This window comes from Leopardus geoffroyi, chromosome B3, assembly GCF_018350155.1.
Source record: "Leopardus geoffroyi isolate Oge1 chromosome B3, O.geoffroyi_Oge1_pat1.0, whole genome shotgun sequence".
NCBI lineage: Eukaryota > Metazoa > Chordata > Mammalia > Carnivora > Felidae > Leopardus > Leopardus geoffroyi.
The window spans coordinates 114,341,181-114,363,677 of NC_059337.1; the positions used below are offsets into that span (position 1 = coordinate 114,341,181).

Consider the following 22,497-nt stretch of genomic DNA (forward strand, 5'->3'; position numbering starts at 1 on the left):
GCTTCTGGGGAATGGGAGCTTAATCCCGTCACTGGCTGGATGGAGACTCCTGGGGCCTGCAAGCCTCATTCCTGCTGTGCCTGGAGGGAGACCATTGGAGGACAGCCGAGCCATGGAGGGCTCCGCTCACCAGCGGCCCCCCTCCCTCCCCCGGCCCCCTCGCTTCTCTTTTCTTCTGCAGTGACACACACTGCAGTGCCTCTGAGGTCATTTGTTTCCCACAGCCTCACAGGGCGCTGTGGCAACAAGGGGGACAATGATCTCTCCCAGGAATGATGGGAGGCCTTGTTTTGCCTTAAATAAGCCCCTTCAAGGGAGCAGTAAGGTCTGTTGTGTGTGTGGTTTGTTTTTGCAGAAAATCCTTTTGCGCATAGTTCCAGTGTGAAGTGCTCAGGCAACTTCAATTGAAGACATAAAGAATCTTATGTGTGTGGGGGAGGGTTTAATTTTATTTTTATTGCTGTTTTGAGACCCGGATCATGTTTTCCCTTCTGCCAGTTACCCTTTTCCCACTCACGCTTCCTAGACCCCAGCGTTCTTTGGATAGTTTTAGGCAGGAATTGGCAGGTGTTGGGGCAGAGAGATGCCTGTGTCTCCATGCTGGCATCTGACTTCCCTCAGCTGTGGCGTGAGCGCTCCAGGGATTTAGAAGTCCGGCACATTTCTCATCCGATCCTGGGCCCAAAGAACGTGCTTGAGACTGGATATCCAGGGCTGAAATTCACAGCCAAGTGAAAGTGAGGTGGGAGGAAAGAGTACATTGTGGGTTGCCTCAGAACAGACCATGGGCTTTAATGCCAGAGCTTCAGAGGACTATGAGGAAAGGAGAAGGCCTGTGTACGAAATATGGAATAAAGAGAATCAGGTTCTGTGCCCAATTTCGCTGTTTGATGAGGAGAGATGTGAGATTATGTCTACGTACACCCTGATGGCACTGCTGGAAAGCACAGAACTGGCCTATTTGTCTTAGGCTGTCCAGGATTTTAGGTCTTCGGGCTGCTGAAGGGAGGGTGACCTCAGTGCTTGTATGGGCAGGCATTATTCTTTACAAAGGCTTTCTATTTGGTGAATCACGCTGTATCATACAATGTAGATATTTCATCTGGAGAAACTGAGGTTAGGTGACAGAGTGATAAGCCTTTCCCAAACCACGTAATGCATTTCAAGGCTTGAGATTAAAACCCAGAGCCTTTCATCCACCAGATCATTAGCTTATAAGTGTGATGTATGAATTCTTTCCCCTTGTTCCAAAAACAAAAACAAAAACAAGATATTCTCTTATCTGAGCAGTATGTATCAGAAACTGTATGGCTGTCTAAATTCTGTTTGTAAGCCATCTTTTCTTCCCTTGCTTTTTATAGTCATATCCAACTGTTTATGAAATTTTGCACCTCTTTGACATATCAGATGCAAAAACCATTGGCTTTATGATTGGATCACTGGGAAGAAGATAATATTTTTTCCCTTCCCTTTTTCATTTCCTGACTTTTTTCCAGTGATAATTTTAATACATTTGTGAAATATTCAGGCAGGAAGGAGAGTTTTCCAGATGTTTCTGTTGATTGCTCTATTGCAAACACAGAACAGTTCAAAGACTGGTATCACTGTTTGGTAAATTGAAGAAACATATTGTTTTGATAACTAGTTATCCTTGAATTGAATAAACATTCCTAAGATTAACTTTTCTCCTAACAACCTTAGTGTCATTTTAATTGTTCACAAATTCTAAGGTGGGAGTCCTGGAAGTTTTGGTAATGGATTGACATACTGTCTTTTTTCTCTGGACCATCTCTTAAATGCTTATTCTCAACTGTTCATTAGCTTCCAATAACAAACACACCACAGCCAATTCCAACAGATAGCCTGTGTCTCTGACAGTGATAGGACATTGGCCAGACCATCTTCTCTGTGGCCATGATGGAAGTGTTCCAATCTTAGCTAAAGTCGACTGACCCATGTTTTAATATTTAGTGTAAAGAAAACAACAACAATAAACAAATAAAAATCATTAATATAGGTCTGTGACAGGTGACGAATGGCAAAAGAAAACTGCTGATCTATAGTCATGGACGGGCCATCTTTGGAAATGTTCTACTCGAAGGAAATGCAGATTGAGCCTGGTTAAGCAGCCTTCCCTCAGGGCTCATCTGAAGGTCTCCCTAAGGGTTCCCTGCCTACTGGCAAATTCCACTGCATCTTGCAGAGGCATGGAAGATGAGCTTGATTAAGTCCAAAATGGTAACCAAAAATGTTGAATAGCAAGAAACTGCCTGTGGTAGCCTTGGGAGCTAGTGAGTAAATAACAGGCTGTTGTCCCACACCCTAGTTGAATGTTCTCAAGAGGTTCTTATGTTGCTCGCATTAGTGGGCATGTAAATGAAACCCCTGTTGGCCTTGGCAGATATTGGCCTCTTCTGTGACCTTGTTTGACTGAAACAAAAAGTCATTGGTGGAACAAAATTTCAGGGCTCTGAACTTGGTTGAAAGAAAAGGGCAATTCTCTGAATTGGGTAATTGGATCACTCAAGTGCCCTAGGGCTTATATCAAACATATAAGAAGGGGATTAATAACTTCAGTGTATAAATGAGCTTCAGGCAGCTTCCAACTGTAACATTTCACTCTCAGGAGCTTGCGGACATAAAAACTGATTTTTTTCCAGAGCGTTTTGAAGGGCTTTTCATAAAACGCAGGAATGGACTGTAGACTGCTATGGAATCCTTGTAATTGTGTATGGCCCGGTGTGATGAGCAACCTAGAAGCCTTTACAAAATGTCCACTTAAGAAAACCATTCGTGAGATGTATTGTTGGAACCAAACGATGATGCCAATAATATTTTTCAAATCACTTGATATTCATTTCCTTAGTCATGATTTTATTATCTAGACTAGATTAGATGTATCTACAAACTGGGAAGCTCACCACCTTCCTATTCCCTACAGTTGTTGGGGAGGACCCCAAGACTCACCACAGATGTATATGCATGTTACTCAGTTGTAAGGGGCCAGATGAAAAGCTGGGAAATTTTACGAATTAGTTTATTCATTAATTTGCTTACTCAATATTTATTTAATACCTATTATAATACTGGACTTGAGAATAAAGAAAAGCATAGAGTAAGACCCATGAACAGGTATTTGAAATACAGGCTCATAAGGATTGAAGGAACGCATGAGAAAGGAGCCATCAGTTCTTAGGAACATGGAGGTAGAAAGGAGGCTAATGGAGGTGACAAGAGGTGAATCTACAAGGCAGAAAAACAGAGAAGAGTATTCCAGGCAGAGGATTCAGGATTGAAAAAGGTTCTTCACAAAGACTAAGTTTGTGATCAGTCTGGCCCAGGTAAAAAGAGGCAGGCTAAAACTGTCATCTTCTCTTGGAGGAGAGGGATCAACAGGTGTTTCTGTTGGGTCCTGAGGACGTGGGATTTTTCTTGGTGGAGGCAACTTGGGCTCACAACATGAGTAGAAAAGGGGAAACAAAGGAAAATTTCTGAAAAATACATTGTTTTGAAATGTATCTTTAAGGGTATGAACATTCCAAGACCTCTGGCAACCACATAGAAAAGAAGAGCTCATAGGGGAACATTCTAGAATTGATTCCTATCTTAATGGTTGTAGATCTATCTTGATACCAAAAAGAGTTTGTAAGATTTTGCTATTTATTAATTGCCGAATCAATATAAAGGTGCTATTTTTTGACTAAGGAAACATTACTAAAGCTGGGTAGAGTTGCTTCTAAGAACTAGACCACCAGAAAGCTATATCAGAAAAGGAGCTAACTTTCATCGTGACCCAAGTATTTATTTTCATTTTTTTTCTTACAATGTTTATAGAAACCTTCAAGGCTGCTGTTTTACCTGCATAGTCACAAGTGAGTAAACAGCCTCAGAGAAGTTAAATCAATTCCTCAGAATTCTAGTGCAGCCAGCACAAGGCAAAGCCCATGTCCTCCCTGTCATGCAAACTCTTGCCCATCATAGCTAAGTCTTCAGGCTCCACCTACAAGAGTAAAGACAGACATTTGAGTTCTCTTGTATTTGTTTTGGTTTTGTCACTGATCATGTTTTCTCCCTATAAAGAAGATATGTTTCATTCTCCTCCTTCTCCTCCTCTGCCTTCTTCCTGCAATACCTGGGTGCCTCTCGCCAGAAGTGGCAAATACGTTCCACCTTCTATTCAACTCCAAGTGATCTGTAGTGGCCCCGGGCCTGCTGTATTGTAACTGCCTGGCAGCAGCTCCCCTGGGCTCTGTGGTGAGGGGGTGGTGGTACGTGTGCTGCGTATCTGTCATCAAGACCGCTACCTTGCTTCACCCCCAAAGTGGTGAGTGAGATAAATCATTTGAAGTCCTAAGACAAGAGAGCCATGCCTCTTTCCCAAAGTAGGGAACATTCTGCCGCTAAGTAAAGAAAGAAAAAAGAGCAGTGAATTTATAAGAGAGATTTGCAGTCTACGAATTAGAAGGGAAAACCTTAAGGAGGAGGCTAAATGGAATAGATTACAAACATCTGAAGTGGGACTGCAGAATCACGTTGTGATTTTGTGGCTCATTTTCAGGGTAGCTGCTGGAATGTGTTCTTTTCTTTTTTTAGTTTTATTGTATTTTTTTCCCCTCTATGTGCAAGGAGATGGTAACCACAAAAAGCAACAGCCTCCTGCATCCCTTGGCTGTACAGTTTAGCCAGTACCCAGCTCTCCTCCCTGCAGTCGGCCCTGGCTTGTCCTGAGGAGGCCGGTGATTCATCCCTCTTGGGACCTGAGACACGGCTCCATATTGATATCACCCATTGGGCTCATTGCTTGAATCCCCAGATTGTTGGTGTGTTTGTTGACTTTTCGTCTAAAAATAAAAGTCACTTAAGGCAAATAGTGTAGTGCCAATGGTTTTGGCTATTTGTGAAATTTAGAAACTCATTTAGAAAACCACCATCAGGATTTTCTTGGCATTGTATCAGATTCAGCATGTTACGCTTCAGCACATGAGCTCTTGCACAGATTGAGGCCCCTGAGTTGAATTATGGAAAACCTCCCCAAGAAAGTTAGAACTCAGGAAGTAGTATTGGTGATCCACAAAGTACTACTATATTTTCTAAGGGTCTCTTCTGGTCATACCGCTGTTCCTTCTTGGGTAAGATGTGAAACTGGCATGCTACCCTTTTCAAGGAAAAAGTGTTGGCTGCTTGGCTTTGGAGTTTTGGGGAACTCAGGCAATGACTTTACCCTTTAAACTCCTGTTCTTTCTTTCTTTTTTAAAAAAATTTTAATGTTTATTTTGGGGGGGGGGGAACATGAGCAGGGGGAGGAGCAGAGAGAGAGGGAGACAGAGAATCCAAAGCAGGCTCAAGGCTCTGAGCTGTCAGCACAGAGCCCAATGTGGGGCTCGAACCCATGATCCATGAGATCATGACCTGAGTTGAAGTTGGACGCTTAACCAACTGAGCCACCCAGGAACCTCAGAACTCCTGTTCTTTAAAATGGGTGGCACATCCTTCATTTTCCCTCCCAAGTCATTATACATTATTTCTGACTGCGAGAGTCCATTCCAGAGCCTATTTTATCCAGGTAATGGATGGAGTAATTATAATTGTAATGACTAGCTCGGTACAAGTTGCAAAATTGGAGACCTAGTCATCTCTCTGGGGCATACAGAAGTCACTTCTGGACAAAAACTGCTGTATACAATGTATATTTTTAAAAATGATCTTTCTTCTACTTTGTGCTGCAAAAACAAACTTTGAGGGGATGCTTCTCCCACAGGATATGGAAATGGCCTTGGACCATATCCAGGGTTAATGACACAGCTGCTGTTTCCTGCAAGGGACATCCCACATCCAGAAGGGGAAAAAGACAAAGTTAAATATATAGCAAGAGGGTAATGTCTGAACCTATTAATGAGGAAGAAAGGATTTGCCTGTTACACAATCCACTTGTAATAATATACAGCTATTGGCAGGAATTAGAGTTTATGTTTAGAAGACATATTTAAGCTCTTTACCACAGGGCAACCAATCCAATAATAACCATGGCAACATCATTTGCTTATGGCACCTAATAATTTTTAAGTTCCTTTGTATATCTAGTTTTATACTCAGAACAACCTGAGGAAGCTGGTGAGTTGAATGGAGCTAGGTGGTAAGCATGGGCTACAGAATGTGAAGCAAAGGAAGGAGTTTAGACTTTATTCTAAGCTTGATGTAAAGTTTTAAGCTGCTTCAAAGTTTTAAAGGATGGACATGACATGATATACATTTTAGAAAGATCATTCATCTTGCTGTATGGGAATATAGACTATAAAGGGACCAGAGTGGAAGCAGGGGACCAGTCAGGAAACACAACACTAATCCAGTTGAGAGATGATGGTGGCTTAGACTGTGGTGGCAGGGGTGAGAAGTGCTTTAGATTCGTGATCAATTTTGAAGAAACTGCTTAGAAGACCTACATATAGATTGAATATAAGGTGTAAATATTTTTTAAAAATCAAGAATTGTCTCTAGATTTCGGAACCTAGATGACTCTGGGAATAGTTGTATTTTTTTTTTCTATGAAGTTCCATGGAGCTATTTAGGAAAAAACAAAAAACAAACAAACAAAAAACCCAAAAACCTAGCCACATTGAGGAGAAGAGCAGAATGGATGGAAGAGAGTGGGGAGAGATTTCTATCTTAGAAGAACTGAATTTGAAATGTCTGTTAAACATGCAAGTAGAGATGTAGGCAGACTATATGAGTCTGGAGCCCAGGGAAATGGACTGAACTGAAGCTGGGGAAAGGGCTAGGGACAGTTCTTGAGGGTACAGCAACACTTAGAAGCAGAAAAGAGGGGAAATCTTTAAGGAGACTGGGAAGGAAGAGATGGTGAAGTGGGAGGAAATCATGAGCCTATAATTTTTCTGGAACCCAAATGAAGCAAGTCTTTCAAAAAGAAAGGAGCCAGGGGCGCCTGGGTAGTTCAGTCGGTTAAGTGTCTGACTTCGGCTCAGGTCATGATCTCACAGTTTGTGGGTTCGAGCCCCGCGTTGGGCTCTGTGCTGACAGCTCAGAGCCTGGAGCCTGTTTCAGATTCTGTGTTTCCCTCTCTCTCTGCCCCTCCCCTTTTCACGCTCTGTCTCTGTCTCTGTTTCAAGAATAAATAAACATTAAAGAAAAAAAAAGAAAAGAAGGGAGCCAGACCTAATGCTACTGAGAGGTCAAATAAGGTGAGGACTGAGAGTTGAGCCTTGGATCTGGCAGGATATAGTCAATGGTGACCTTGAAAGAGTGGTGCTAGTGAAGTGTTGGGGATATGAGCATGACTGGAGTAGGCTGAAGAAAGAATCAGAGGTGAGGAAGTGAAAACAGAGGGCATGGACATCTTTTTAAAGGTGTTTTACTATGAATAGAAACAGGGAAATGGAGAGGTAGCTGGAGAAGTCAAAGGTGTTTTTATTTTGTATTTTTGTAGTGATGAACGTAATTAGTAGAAGGGGAAAATGTGATCATGCTGGAGAGAAAAAAGGATACCACTACTACAAAGACCTGAAGGATGTAGGAAGGGATGGGTTCCAAGTCCAAGTGGATGGACTGGCCTTAGGTTGAAGCATGACTGCTTATCCATTGGAGTGGAAAAGAAGGAAGACTACATGAGTATAAATGCAAGCAGGTTAATAGACTTGGTGATGTGAGGTTGAGGTCGTTTTCTTCTGATGGTCTCACTTTTCTCAGTGAAATAAGACATGAGATGGTCAGTGGAAAGTGAAGAAAGGAAAAGGAAATGTTGGAAACTGGAGAATATTTGATAGAATAGTCAGGCAATCTTTTTACTTTGCCACCATTGCCTTTGATTCCTTCGTGATTTCATGAGAAAATAGATCGCAAATCTAGACTTGGTAATTTATTCAACAGAGAAAGAGAGTTCAGAAGAAATAGGACCCCTAGGTGGCTGCCAACTCTGTGAGCCAGGGGAAGTGGGCTATATAAAAAGGGATAAAATATTGGTGGCTATGTCAAATGAACCTCCTCTGAGGACTCTCAGTGGAGGGGGAGGCTATCATCAGAGCCCTTGCCTCCATCCAAGATGCCCCACTTGGCTAAAGTCATGGGGCTTGAGGCATATTCTCCAGCTGTCCGGGGCTGACCCAACTCATTCTGTCCCTCACTAAGTTGCTTAGAGATGTTTACCTAACAAACTAAGTAAATCCTCACTCTACATTGATGTTATGCCTCTTTCATATTTGTGAAAGAACTCTTGAGTCTCATATCTGCATGTACTACAGACCCAACAGTAGGTGCTTAGGGAAGGAGTATATTGACTAGAGGACTTCCCAGATGGTATTTATCTATTATGCTCCCTGGAAGATATTTGAATTCTGTTTAAATGCTATCTGTACACAGGGGTTAATTGGAATCCTAATATTCAAAGATCCTTGCTTGGTGTTCTGATAACTAGAAAGTAAAAAAGCTGGGCTTGTGGATGATTAAGAAGAAATAGTGAAATTAAAGGAGATATCTCTTTTACTTCTGTAGCCCTGAAAGAATGACAACATGAGAACCAAACAGACCTTTCTTCCCTCTTTAAGGTGGTGACATTACATTTTCATGGCCCTTTTCACTCCTTCTCCCCAGGGATGCTGCTGTGATGTACACCATTCTTAGGGCAATGATACTTTCTTTTGATATGTATTTTTATGTCTCTTAATAAATAAAGTAAATGAAAAAAAAAGTATGTACAAAAAGAACTATTTAGTACTATTATTTAATAGTAATTAAATCAAACCAGTTTCTTTGGGATGAGTTCTGTGTATATGTTTCCTCATTACTGACAAATCACCTAGTTACTTGCCACTGCTTATTGATTACCCTAGGTACGTTGTATTTATCATCTTATTCAATCCTCAGAACTGCTTTCTCATTGCCATTTCACAGATGAGGTTAGAGGCCCAGAAAGGTTTAAATAGCCTATTCAAAGCCACATACCCAGTGAGTGGGAGAGTGAACAATTTAACTCTGGTCTCTCTGTTTCCAAACCCAGAGAGTTTTCCACTATACCACATTGCCCATCATATAGTCAGTGATAATAATGGCTTGGTTATTTGTATTTGCAAAACATCATTTATTGAACCTATAAATATTACTATCTTCTTTGTGTTTTGGAGAAAGGAAGGAAAGAATCAACATTTATTGGACACCTTATATATGTCAGATATAATCTTAGTCACACTCACATACCAGACATGTTATGTTGTCCTCATTTTACACGTGAGAAAATGAAACTTAACAGAGAAATTGAGTTGCCCAGTGTCACAGCTCGCAAAGGAGTTAAGAGTCAATCCCAGTGCTTCCCTTAGCAAATCTAAGCTCTATTGGAGCAGGGAGAGAGTCTGTTTTTAATCACTATTATCCCTGATGTCTGGTAGAACATCTGACTGTGGCACATAGTAGGTGCCCAAGAAAAATTTAATGCATGGATAAGGATTGAACATGCTGTAAGCTGCAATTAAAATGCACCGAGCCTTGTGCTGTGCTTCCTAGAGTATTCTAATGGCTGTTGGCATGATGCAGTGAGAAGGTTCTGGAAATGAATCGGTGAAAGCATGTATGTTTCTGATTGCAGAACCCCTGCTCTTCTCACAGCTGTGCAATCTCAGCGATGGAATTGCTTTTATATTTTTGGGAAAACTGAGGCACAAAAGTTACTTTGGCAAAGACTTTTGCAAGTCAGTGGACAATTTGTGACACAACTGAAGTCTTGAGATTCTCACCTTTATTGCCCTAACTACTTAACAACCCTGCAGTCCCGGTGGGGTTATAGCTTTCTATAAATCTGGTACTTAATCATTTAAAGGGATGGCAATTTATCTTAAATACGCACCTTATTATGGATGTGACACACTTAACACAGATGGTCTCAGAAGTTTTTCCTGGCTTCCCCTACCCTAACAGTATCTAGTATGTTAATGTCAATATTAGCTTTACTGTTTTAGGTAACTTTGGTATGCTTCTCATTAGCTGGAACCGTAAAGAGCTCAGTTTTACCTGCGCTGAGGGATCGCTAAATTCCTATTGGCATCTGAGTGCACAGTCCCATGTTGAAAGTGAGGTCATGTTTCTCCTGGATTGTGCCTGTATCTGATGAGCCTGGGCTGGCGTGAATCCGAGACAATGAAATAATCACAGCCATTAGCTCACCCGGGCCCTATTAAGATGCGGCCTGGCTTTCCACCCATTTCTCCTGCCTGGAAAAACTGACACAGTCATGGTTTGTAAAGGTTTGTGGAGAAGGAACTGCTTCCACGACCGAAACGGCACCACCCTACTTAGACCTGGGACCACTCTGCTGCTTGATCTCAGGAAACGGCACTTCAGGAGCCGTGGTGAGAAGGGTTTTCTTTAATCTTCTTGTATGTGGTGGTAAAGTTGAATTTTCCTAACACGCTCTTTCTCCCATCCCACTTCTGTGGCTAGTGGGTCACTCTGGAGCAGTGGCTTCCAAACCCTTCACTGTTTACTGTGTTTCTCTTTACGGGCCCACATTTTGAAGGTTTGGGCCTAGTAAACACACTGTAATGGTTCAATAAGTATTCAGTGTTCTTGTTGACACCTGGTGTCACTATTGCTGGATCTTCTTCCTCTGATCTCCACCTATGGTGCTCTCTCAGGGACGCCTTCCCCTACCTGGTGACCACTCCAGATATACCTCACAGAGTACCCTTGAGCTTACCCACAGAGCTCTTTGCACAATTACAACTAATGATTTGTGTAACTGTTCGCTTGTCTGGGCTATGAACTCTGTGAGGACAGAGACCACACCCATCTTGTTCAGAGCATGCCTTCTACACGACTATCTCCCCAGTGACTAAGTCTTTGCTTGACACACTGTGGGTACTCGAGAAACATTTGCTGAATGAATTAATGAATCAGTTGATTTAATTCCAGTGAAAAAATGTTTTAAAAAATATCCCTTGTATTAGCTTGGAAAGCCCTATCCTGTGTAAATTTGATGTGATTTTTGAACTGTTGACAATAGCTTGAATGAAAATCACCGAGTTTAGAACGAAGGTTAACACTTGTTGGGAGAAAAGATAATGCCAGCGGGGAGGGATTATACAAGGGGCTTTCCAAATATTGACAATGTTCTTTTTCTTAAGCCAGAGGATTCCTAGAGATCCAGGGGCCCCAAACCTACTCATGAACTAGAGGGACGTGCCAAATAAGTCACCTGCTATTTATTCCATCCATACCCAAGGCAAAGGCCAAAGGGCCATGTAAGGATTTTATAAAAAGTGATGGTGTTATTGAGGTGGCCTTATGATGATATAGTTCTATGGCTGTTTGCCTAACTGCCTTGAAAGATACCTATTTTTTCCTGTTTACCTCTTTGAAGACATGCAGAGCTACTAAAAACAAGCTATCTTGTCCCTCCTTTTGTATCTACTATTTCTTGAACCCATTTCACTTTCCTAAACCACCTGTTGAAACTAACTCAAATTAAAAGCAAATAAACAAAAACAGCCAATCACTCAGCAATGGTTACTTGAATACCCACCCTCTGTGTGCTTTGTGTTATAAGCTGTAATTAGAAGGTCTTGAGTCTGGTCCTGAGCTCCCTGGGGACTTCTAGTGGCTATGGTCACTAGGGATGAGAAATTGATCAGAGAATGATCTGATGTCAGGGCAAATTTTTATTCTCTCCTAATGATCTGGTACCCTCCTGTGTGGCTCACGATCTTTGGAAGTATCAGAGATACCTTGGAAAAGTCACAGCACTTGCCAACACAGTTGGGCAGGGGCCCAACTGGGGTGACTTGTGCCGTATCGCTACTTGGTGTTCAGAGACCACCTGATACCGGAAGCTTGCTAGGCCCAACTCCAGAGGAATGTCAAGGGAGCAGGCCCAGTCAGCCCTCTCATCAGATTGTAATCAAGAGTTGCTTGATAAATCAGTAAAGCTGAAGATATTCTTGGCAGTTTAAATAGGCAGAGGTAAGAACATGCCTTCTGTAGTTTCAATGAGTTCATTATCCAAAGGCCAGAAGTGACCAAAATCATTGATTGGCTGATTAGACATAACCCAAGGGCCATAACGCTTCATAAGAGTCATTATGTGGCAATATTCATAAAGCAGAAGAGTCCAGCTCCAATTAGGAGAGAGAAGGCATCCAGGGAAATTGCAGGGTAAAGTCTGAGAAGGTAGATAGTATAGATATTACTGGTCCAAAATGGGAGGGTTTAATATATTATCGAGTTCTAAAAACAGATTCCTGGAAAACAGATTCCCCAAGTCTTTCCCAGCTTTCAGATAGGATGTAAAACTAGAGGCTGTAACCTTTACTTGTGGTTGTCTAAAAATCTACCCTATTTTTCTTAGGAAGGGAAGCAGTTGCCTTAACACCTTGGCCAGATTCCCAACATGTACAGGGTGGCCCGTTTAAAACAGGCCTGTGGATGCTTCAGAGTGAGGAAAGGGGTTTGTTGTAAAGCATCATGTGTATGTGGGTGTTTAATGAATATGAGCTGATTAAATTGGCCACCCTGAATTATAACCTCATACCTTCTGCAGTTCCTCTCCGGTTTTTAGCTTGAGACGATATTCTTCCTATTTTTTTGCCCGAACTTGTTAGGCAGAAATTCTACCACTATTAAAACTGCTTGTGTTTTCCACCCAGAGTTTCTTTGTTTTAATGGTGAGCAAAAGAATCCAGCCGTGGAAATACCTCTCTTACAAACTGTCTCACCCAGCTGCAGTGATGTCCTACATTGGCCACACCCACATCACCTCCCCTTCAAACCTTCACCTCCATCTGCTTCCCTGTCTCCGGGCTAACACAATACCAGTATCTGTCTGGAGCAGATAGCGTGAGCTCTGCCACAAACAGAGGAGGCCTTGTCTAAAGATGGAAAGAGCTCTGCTGTAGAAATCAGGCGACCTGGGCTTATAGCTCGCTTTTGCTAATAGCCGTGCGAGTGGCTTAGGAGAGTCACTTTGTCTTCAGAGGCCCTGAGTTCCTTCATCCATAAAAAGAGAGGGTGAGACAAAAGTCAATATTTCTCAAAGTAGGGGCTGTGGGTATTTGGGGTCTGCATATTCTATGGGATTTTACATTCTTTATGTTTTTACTTGAAAGATTCCATAAAGACAGTACTTACCGATTAAAAGACATTTTCAAAAAGTGAATCTTAAGTTTCTTAAGTTGATTCTGAAACCTGGTCTAAGGTTGCCTAGGTGCTAAGTTCTCCTGGAGGTTTTTAAATGTGTTTTGGATGTCTCAAATAATTTTTCCCCTTCCAGAGGAGTCCATATATCACTCTAGTTTGAGAAACACTGGACTGTTGCCATATGCTCATAAACTGGATATAAAGGTGGGACAAAATATTCACTTTAACTTTCTTATCCTCATCCTGCTTGACCCTAATTGGTTTGGGACCACCCCAATATGTTGACGTCTGTTAGCGTATGGGCTTCTTTTGTTTCCATAATGGAAATATTCCCTGTTTTCAATCACTATGTATGAATTTATACAGAGCACATTTCTGCCAATAGCTACTTATCTTCTGCTTTAAGACCAGGATGGTTTAATTTACTGGTGACTGATCTCATTGAACCCACCTTCCTCTACAAAGGCTTCTTCTGTGTCGGTTGAAATTAAGGGCTGAGCTACTCTTGTCAGTAACCTCAAGACTGAGGAGTCACCACAGTAGTGTATGTCTGCATTCCACTTTCATATCCATTATCTCTTGTGATTCTCACTGTGGTCTTGTGGGATCAGTGAAGCAGGTAGCTTGATGCCCATTTCATTCATAGATGAGGACACTCAGACTCAGAGGGGTGCCTTGTGTCTCCTGACTCGGTTTATGTGTTCTTTCCAACAATGCGTCTTCGTCCAATAACAGCAACAAATATATATTGGGTAGCTACTTGCCATCTTGTGTTGTTCCACTGTTATTTGTTCTAGGAAATCATAAGTGGAGCTTCTCACTCAAGGACAGACTGACATTGCCAGGCTTGCTCAGCCTGACAGCAGTCACATGCCATTGTTTACCAAAAGACCTAAAGCCAGTCTCACCCAGCTCAGTTCCTGGTACACAGAAGTTACTCAATAAATATTTATTGGATGAGAGTGACTGAATGAATAAATCTAAAAAAAAAAATTTCTTCTGATAAAAATTTATACATCAGAGATAGTTTTTGCTGCACACATTTTTGCCAACATTTTTTCAAGCTTGAAGTCAACAGGATTTGCTCCAAACCTGCTAAGTACTTTAAGGGAGAACAGGGAGGCCAGCAGAGAAAATCCCCTTTCTGGCTTTGTTTACCATCCTGTCTCTGATCCATTTCCTAGGCCTCAGAAATGGGAGATGGTGTCACTTGGTCTGCCCGGAGGTAACTGAAATACTCACCATCACCATAGGGAGAGGAGAGAAATGCGGGAGGTGTGTGAAACATAAGTGGAAAGGCAGATAAATGTAACCAAGCCGGAAGGTTAGAATGGAGAGCAGAAGAGCTGGTGGGAGGACCGTTTCTGTGGTGAGGATATGTCTAAATGGGAAGGGAAGAGATGTTTTGCCTGCTTCTCCCATAGTGTGGTTTGGCTACTTTTCCTTTGTGTCCCAAGAGAACTATTAGTGACCAGGGACATCACATTTTTAATCAAGACCACTCTTGCTGGGCTGGTGAGCTGGGCTCCCACGGGTGTGTTGAAGTTATACCAGTGAAGAGAGAGGCTGCTGGTCACAAAGGGATCCACTCACCCCTTTCCGCTCTTGGTCACTGCTGTGGTATCTATAAACATATAGTGTGTACTCACATACTCATAAATGCTAGTTATTGTCGTATGATTGCATTGTCTACGAAAGTGGATTGCCTGGAAAAAGTGATTCCACTTCATTTTTATACACTCGTTGTCCCTGGAACCACTTCCTGAAATTCCAGGCTTTTATTTTGCTGTCATTCTCTTAAATTGCCCCTTTTCTCAAAGCCCCAGGGTTCTGGAGACATTCTTAAAGTGGGCTTCTGAGCAGCCTCTGGAAACCATGGAGCATTGTCTGGCTCCACTTGGCCAACGAGGAAGCTACCTTCCCTCTCAATTATTCCTCTCTGACAGAGGTTTTCAGTCATCTCGAAAAGCTGAGAATGTGCGGGGACCAAAGTGAAATTGCAGCGCACATTCACTCAGCCAAACTGAAACACACATGATTAACTGACCACACACATGGTCTCAGAATGACATCTCACTTGGGGAGCAAAAGCCAGGGATTGTGGTTAGTGCCCCGCAGAACCCAGATGGTTGGAGTTAACATACACCTATGCTTTCTGCCAGGTAGTTTTCATCAGTTTCCTCAGGATGTCAGTGTGTGTGTATAATTAAGAGTATTTAATCATATTATAATTCCCCATGGAGAGATGGGGTGGGGGATGGAGCAGGGATCATTGGCTTTTACAGTCTCAGTGAGAGTCAGCCGTTGAAAAACCAACAGAGAAAAGCCATGTCTCTGGGCTGTGTCTGTGCCATAACTCAGTCAGGAGTCAGGCTGGCACCCCCTCCCACTCCAGGGTCACTTCAGTGAAAATGTTATCCCAGATCTTTTGTTGCCATCTGAGGCTTCTCAGCTCTGTGTTAGACTACTTAAATTGCAGGAAGAAAACTGTTCTAATTCTCCCTCCATCAAGGCCGTGCTTTGTGTAAACCCACGTAAGGCAACCTTCAGGTTGAAAGAGTAGTGGCTTCAGTCTTGTCAAATAAATGAGCTGAGCATTTCCATCACTTTAAGTTAGAGCTGATCACTAGGGGGAGTTTAATTGGCACTTATTGATAGGCTTCTAAACTAAAGGAGCAGAATCTAAATGATGAAATCATTATTTTGTTTATTCTGAAATCCTCACTTTTCCCAATTTCCCTATATATTCTCTTTTCTTCATCCCATCAGTTGCCAGATTTAGCTGCTAGAATCGATCTCTTACTTTAGATGAAGAAACCAAGTGGCACTGACAGCAAGTGACTTTTCAGAATTGCACAGCTAGTTAGCTAGTTGGAATCAGGATCACCAGAATTCCAGTCCTTCCACTTTACCAGGTAGTCATCTTTGGGAAATAGATTTTTACCCTTTTCTTAGAAGAATTTTACTAATGTGAGCCTCACTCGAAAGCAAGACTGATTTCTTTCCTAATTCCCCTACATTGATCTGATAAATTTCTGTTTAAGAGCCATATAGTAGAATTTTCCTCTAATTAGGTTCTAAAACCATTCTTCATCCATTCACTGAAAGAATAGCTATTGCAGAGGACACTACGTCAGGCACCTGCTAATTCTGGATGAAAGCACAGAACCTTCCCACAGAGAATACTTAAAGAGTATTAAGTTCTACTCAGTATAATTGACTTGCTCACCAAATGCTAGTGAAATTAAGATTTTGAGGTTATATTCCCTTATCTGACTTTAACTTGGACCAGCCGTCTCACTGATTGGACCCGTACAAAAATATCCTGGTTACTCTAAAAACCACTAGAGTTCCTCAAAAAATTAAAAATATAAATACCATACAATCCATTAATTCCATTTCTGGGCATTTATCCAAAGAAAATGAAAACACTAATTCAAGACGATGCATGCACCGCTATGTTTATTGCAGCATTATTTACAATAGCCGAGATATGGAAGCAACCTAACTATCCATTAATAGATGAAGGGATAAAGAGGATGCAGTATATGTTTACAATGGAATATTATTTGGCCATAAAAAAGAACGAGATCTGGGGCACCTGGGTGGCTCAGTCAGTTGAGCGCCTGACTTCGGCTCAGGTCATGATCTCGCAGTCTGTGAGTTCAAGCCTCATGTTGGGCTCTGTGCTGACAGCTCAGAGCCTGGAGCCTCCTTCAGATTCTGTGTCTCCTTCTCTCTCTGCCCCCACCCCTCCTCTTCTCTCTCTCTCTCTCTCTCTCTCAAAAATAAATAAACATTAAAAAAAAAAGAATAAGGTCTTGTCATGTGTGACATCATGGATGGACCTAAAGGGTGTTATGCTAAGTAAAATAAGTCAGACAGAGAAAGAGAATTATCATATGATTTCACTTATATGTGAAATCTAAACCACAAAACCAAACAAATGAACAAAAAAAGCAGAAACACACCTATAAGTATAGAGAACAAACTGAGAGTTACCAGAGGGGAGAGGTTGGCAGATGGGCAAAATGGGTGTAGGGGATTGGGAGTATGAGCTTCCAGTTATGGACTGAATAGGTCAGAGAGATGAAAGGTACAGCATAGGGAACATGGTATTATCAATGGTATTGTAATAGTATTTCATGGTGACAGATGGTAGCCACACTTGTGAGCAGACCGTAATGTGTAGAGTTGGTGTAGAGCAGTTGAATCGCCCTGCTGTACACCTGAAACTACTGTAGTGTTGTACGTCAACCATACTTTAATTAAAACACGCATAGGGGTGCCTGGGTGGCTCAGTCGGTGAAGCGTCCGACTTCAGCTGAGGTCATGATCTCACAGTTCGTGAGTTCGAGCCCTGCGTCGGGCTCTGTGCTGACAGCTTGGAGCCTGTTTCGGATTCTGTGTCTCCCTCTCTCTCTGCCCCTCCCCTGTTCATGCTCTGTCTCTCTCTGTCTCAAAAATAAATAAACGTTAAAAAAAAAACGCACACACACACACTTCAACGACATATTCTACTGACGGTATGCTGATAGCTTCCTGGGATATGAAGGTAGCATGTTAAAAGCTGAAAGGACTCCTGGAGACAAATGAAAAAAAACAACCCTCTTGTTAAATCATTAGCACAGTGTCACATGGCTTCTTTTTTTGGCCCAACTGGGCCCAGCTCTGTTGGTCTCTAGACTCACACCACTGTATTTTCTGATACCAGATGGCCTTCTTTATATTTATTTATTCTTGTAGTTTTCTCTGATTCCTCTTTTTATTTATTTATTTTTTTTTCAACGTTTATTTATTTTTGGGACAGAGAGAGACAGAGCATGAACGGGGGAGGGGCAGAGAGAGAGGGAGACACAGAATCAGAAACAGGCTCCAGGCTCTGAGCCATCAGCCCAGAGCCCGACGCGGGGCTCAAACTCACGGACCGCGAGATCGTGACCTGGCTGAAGTCGGACGCTTAACCGACTGCGCCACCCAGGCGCCCCTGATTCCTCTTTTTAGATAAGAAACCACAACTGGAAAAAATTAATTGATTTTTAATTTGCTCTTAAAGTTCCCGTCACTGGAGGCAACCAATGCCTCTTATCATTTGGTAGTAATTCACCTTTAGCATTTTAATCTCTCTGGATACTTGTGAGTTGGAGTCTTATCAGACAAGATAAAAATACATTTTCTGAGCTAATTATTTAACTTTTCAAAGTATCAACCATAAGACTATAACATTCTCATTCATGCTTTTTCAGAATTTTTAGTCTAACCATGTGGACTAGTATACCAGTTGTTCTCAACCCAGGATGATATTGCCCCCCAGGGGACATCTGGCAACTTCTGAAGTCATTTTGGCTGTCACAACTGGAAGGGAATCCTAATGGGTCCACCCAGGGATACTGCTAAACGTCCTACGATGCACAAGACAATTCCCACAATCGAGACTTATCCAACCCAAAATGTCAACAGTGCCTAGGCCAAAAAAACCCTGTGGTGTATAATACAGATATACACGGAGTAAATGTAACTGAACTAGATGCTGATCATTTATCAGTTTCACTTCTTCAGGATATTCTCCTCTTTTAACAAGGAGGTTGTGCCTCGTTACTTCCCATGGAAGACAGCTGACCCTTAGGTTTGGAAAGTGTGTTCCACAGTGAAATTCTGCTTCCAAGAAGGTCATAGTTAGTTTCCTCAGAATGTTACTCTCTGCACCCACTGTTTAAGGTCTCCACCAGTATATTTTGCTGCCCTTATTATCAGGCATATGATTGGGGATAGAATATCAGTATTTCCCCAGACATCGTTTCATCTAAAGTTGACCCTACCAGCTGGTAAGCTGCAGATTCTTACAAATGATCACTTGTACTCTCTGTTAAGTCCTAAGGTCCGTTCTAAGATGGCAGAGGTGGGGAGGTAGCCCCTGAGAGGGTCACTGGGTGGGAAGTTTGGGATTGTGGGTAGGAGTACTTTCTGCTTACAAGCTTCTTTTGCAATATCCCTATTTAGGTATATGGTCTATTCATTGACCACTTAAATTTCTTCTCATGAGTTAGCTTTTCATTTTGCAAAAGTAAAACTCATTTCTGTCAATGAAATTTAGCTTTTTTTTTAAGTTTCTTATTACCTTATTGAATGAAGTAACTAAGAATAGGGAGGAAAAAATTTTACCAAAATGCATAAATCAAGGATTTTTTAAAATTTGTTATATTTTATATTTGCAAGAGAGAGAGAGAGAGAGAGAGCAGGGAAGGGGCAGAGAGACAGAGACAGACTCTGAGGCAGGCTCCAGACTCCATGCTGTCAACACAGAGCCCAATGCGGGGCTCGAACCCACGGGAAGTTGAGATCATGACCTGAGCTGAAGTGGCACACTTAACTGACTGCCACCCAGGCACCCCAAGGATTTTTTTAAATGTTTATTTATTTTTGAGAGAGAGAGAGAAACAGAGTGTGAATGGGGATGGGGCAGAAAGAGACGGAGACACAGAATCTGAAGCAGGCTCCAGGCTCTGAGCTGTCAGCACAGAGCCTGATGCAGGACTCGAACCCACAAGCTGTGAAATCATGACCTGAGCCAAAGTTGAACGCTTAACCAACTGAGCCACCCAGGTACCCCTATAAAATCAAGGATTTTTTAAACTTATTTTTCTTCCTGAAAGTCTTCTGTTTTTTACATGGTGGAATTTTATTATTAAAGATGTTAGTATAAAAAATGAACCAATTCTCAAAGTTAGGAGGCAGGATTGTCCAGTATGATTCTGTCCCGGGTGGTCTTTTTCTTTTTTTTTTTTTTTAAATGTTTATTTATTATTTTTGAGAGAGAGACAGAGTGCGAGCAGGGGAGGAACAGAGAGAGAGGAAGACACAGAATCTAAGGCAGGCTCCAGTCTCTGAGCTGTCCGCACAAAGCCCTATGCGGGGCTCAAACTCACGAACTGTGAGGTCATGACCTGAGCTGCAGTTGGACTCTTAACCAACTGAGCCACCCAGGTGCCCCTCAGGTAGTCTTCATACCAAGGGAGTCTCCAAGCCACTGGCACCCTAATGACACCTGCAAACAAAAACCACTGTGAAAGAAGTGGAGGGACCTTAAAAGAGGAACAGGTTGCTATATAACATGTAAAGCAGTTGTTTGTCTCCCAACATGGCAAGGTGGGCATGTCTGGTCTAAGTGTGCATTAACATCACTTATCACATGCTGTAAACACCTATGAAGGAAACTGTTCCCCAGTCTATTGATCTGACTAAAGGAAACTTGTTTTGGGGTCAGAATAAAAGTTCTCTCCTTATTTTCATCCTCAGGTTGCAAGTCATACCCCTTTTTAGCATTCTTATATGCAACTGTTTACCTTTTAAGCAATTGTTCCGAAGAATTATATCATAAGCATAAAATAACGAGAACTCAATAAAAGTAACTTTGCATTTCCTTTGGAACCAGGGGTCGGTATCTCTCCAGAGCTGTCTGAAAGATCTCATCACTACTACACCCCGATTGTGAGTGTCAGTTGTGTCTAGAAAGTAGCATACAGCCCCTCTTCATGTGGGATGATTTTCCTGTCACCTTGGCCTTCTGGGATGGATGGAGAGGACTAGGCAGGGTTAGACAGCATGAAGACAGAGGAGAAGCTTGTGGGAGTGCACTGCAAACAGAGACGGGCGAGTTAAGTTACTACAATTGCCATCTGTCTCTGTTTTGCTAACTCATTAGCTCGGACGCCACATTGTGTTAATCCCCACTTCCCCTGGCTATGGGCTTGATCCAGATCTCAAGGGAACAGTGGGACGGCTCAGCCTGACTCTCCTGTCAGCTGGGCCACGGCCACTCTGCATCAGGCAGCGTGCCAGGTCTGCCACCCTTCCCGGTTACATCACACGGAGCTGAGGCTTCCCAGCCCCCACAACAGAAATGTAAGCCTCCAGACTTAGCTCACTCTTCCAAAGACTCTTCTAGTCAATGCGATAGGTTTTGGCTTTTCGTCCCTAGCACCCCCTCCCCTCCTACCACGCCCTCCAGGCAATAGGCAGTTTCACAGACTGACTATCTTGGAAGTTGGAGGTCACTGTACAACCAACCAAACGCTCCTCTGTGCTTTCTGTGTCTCTCAGAAGAACCCATTGGGCAGTTAAGAAAACGAGGCCTAATTTGTCCCCCAGGACTGTCTCCCCCAGGAGGACATGTCTTACTACCGGTCCTAGTGTAGCATTAAGAGCATCCAACAATGACACTTACGGTACTTTCTGGGAGTACTTGTTCAGGAATGTCACTGTCTCTGCTGATGAGCTGGCTAAAATATGGAAATCATTTTTGTGGACTTATTTTGACCTCTCTGGCCCTTGATTTTCTCACCTGTGAAAGGGTGTTTTCTGAGAAGGACTAGATGTTTTGTGAAATCTTTTCCAGCTATAAAAGGAAATTATGCTGCACTTATTAATAGCAAAATTTGCTTATATGTATGTACGTATATGCCAGCCACCACTCTAAGCAGTTAACATGTTTGAGCTCACTTAAGTTCGTATGATGTAGGTACTATTACTAGCCCTGATTTATAGATGAGGAAACTGAGGCACTGAGAGGTTAAGCAGTGTATTCAAAGGCAAATAGCCAGTAAGTTACAAAGCGAGAATTGAAACCCAGAGCTTGGCTCCAGAGTCTGCTTTTAGCCACTTACTGTGGTCACTTAAGGTGGTCCCTTAATCGCTCCATCTGCTCTATTTCCTCAGCACTATTTCCAAAGTTTTCAGGTTCTTTAGATGTGATCTCATCAACATTTAGGCCAACTTCTCCTTTGGAAGTTATTGTTGCCCCCTTTGTACAAATAGAAATTTTGAGATAAAAGCAGGGACTTACATAAGGCCACACACAAGCTAGTGGCAGAACCCAGGAATCCTGCTTTCCTGCTGGGGGCTCCATCTGTTAAGCGTCTCTCCCACTCATAATTATGATGAGCAGAAAATTCAAATATTAGAGGTTAAGTATTCTGTGACCTGCTTAACCCTTGCAACCAGAGCAAATCAAGAACAGCTCCATAGACAATTGGGTTAAGTTCCCAACTTAAACGTTGAATAATCTATGCAGGATATAAAGCATTTACAAGCCTGTGACTCATACAGATGTAGCAATAACATACCACTTCCCATTCCTCTCCTTGCTGTAAGGCACCCACTAAATATCTTACCTTTCTGGATGGCAGGAGTCACAGCTAATTCTGCAAATTTCCTCCCACAATCAATTCATGTGGAATTTGTCCAGGGATTTTATCAGCAGGAGAGGATGGAGAGCTTGCTCTTTTTGGTCCTTTCTGACTATCTCTGCCTCAATACTGCCCAGGACCCACTGACCCTTCCTAACTCCTCCAGTCTCCCTGGATGGCA

At 42.3% G+C, this 22,497-nt stretch overlaps 1 protein-coding gene and 1 long non-coding RNA gene across 9 annotated transcripts in view; both read left to right on the forward strand.

The window, feature by feature from the left end:
- The window catches only part of RAD51B (RAD51 paralog B), a 645,855-nt gene that overhangs the window by 474,889 nt on the left and 148,469 nt on the right, over nt 1-22,497 (forward strand). The gene's annotated exons all lie outside the window — the stretch shown is intronic.
- On the forward strand, nt 9,970-18,654 carry LOC123584037. Its single transcript, XR_006705129.1, has 2 exons — nt 9,970-10,349; nt 18,378-18,654. It is a non-coding gene; the product is annotated as an uncharacterized LOC123584037 (long non-coding RNA).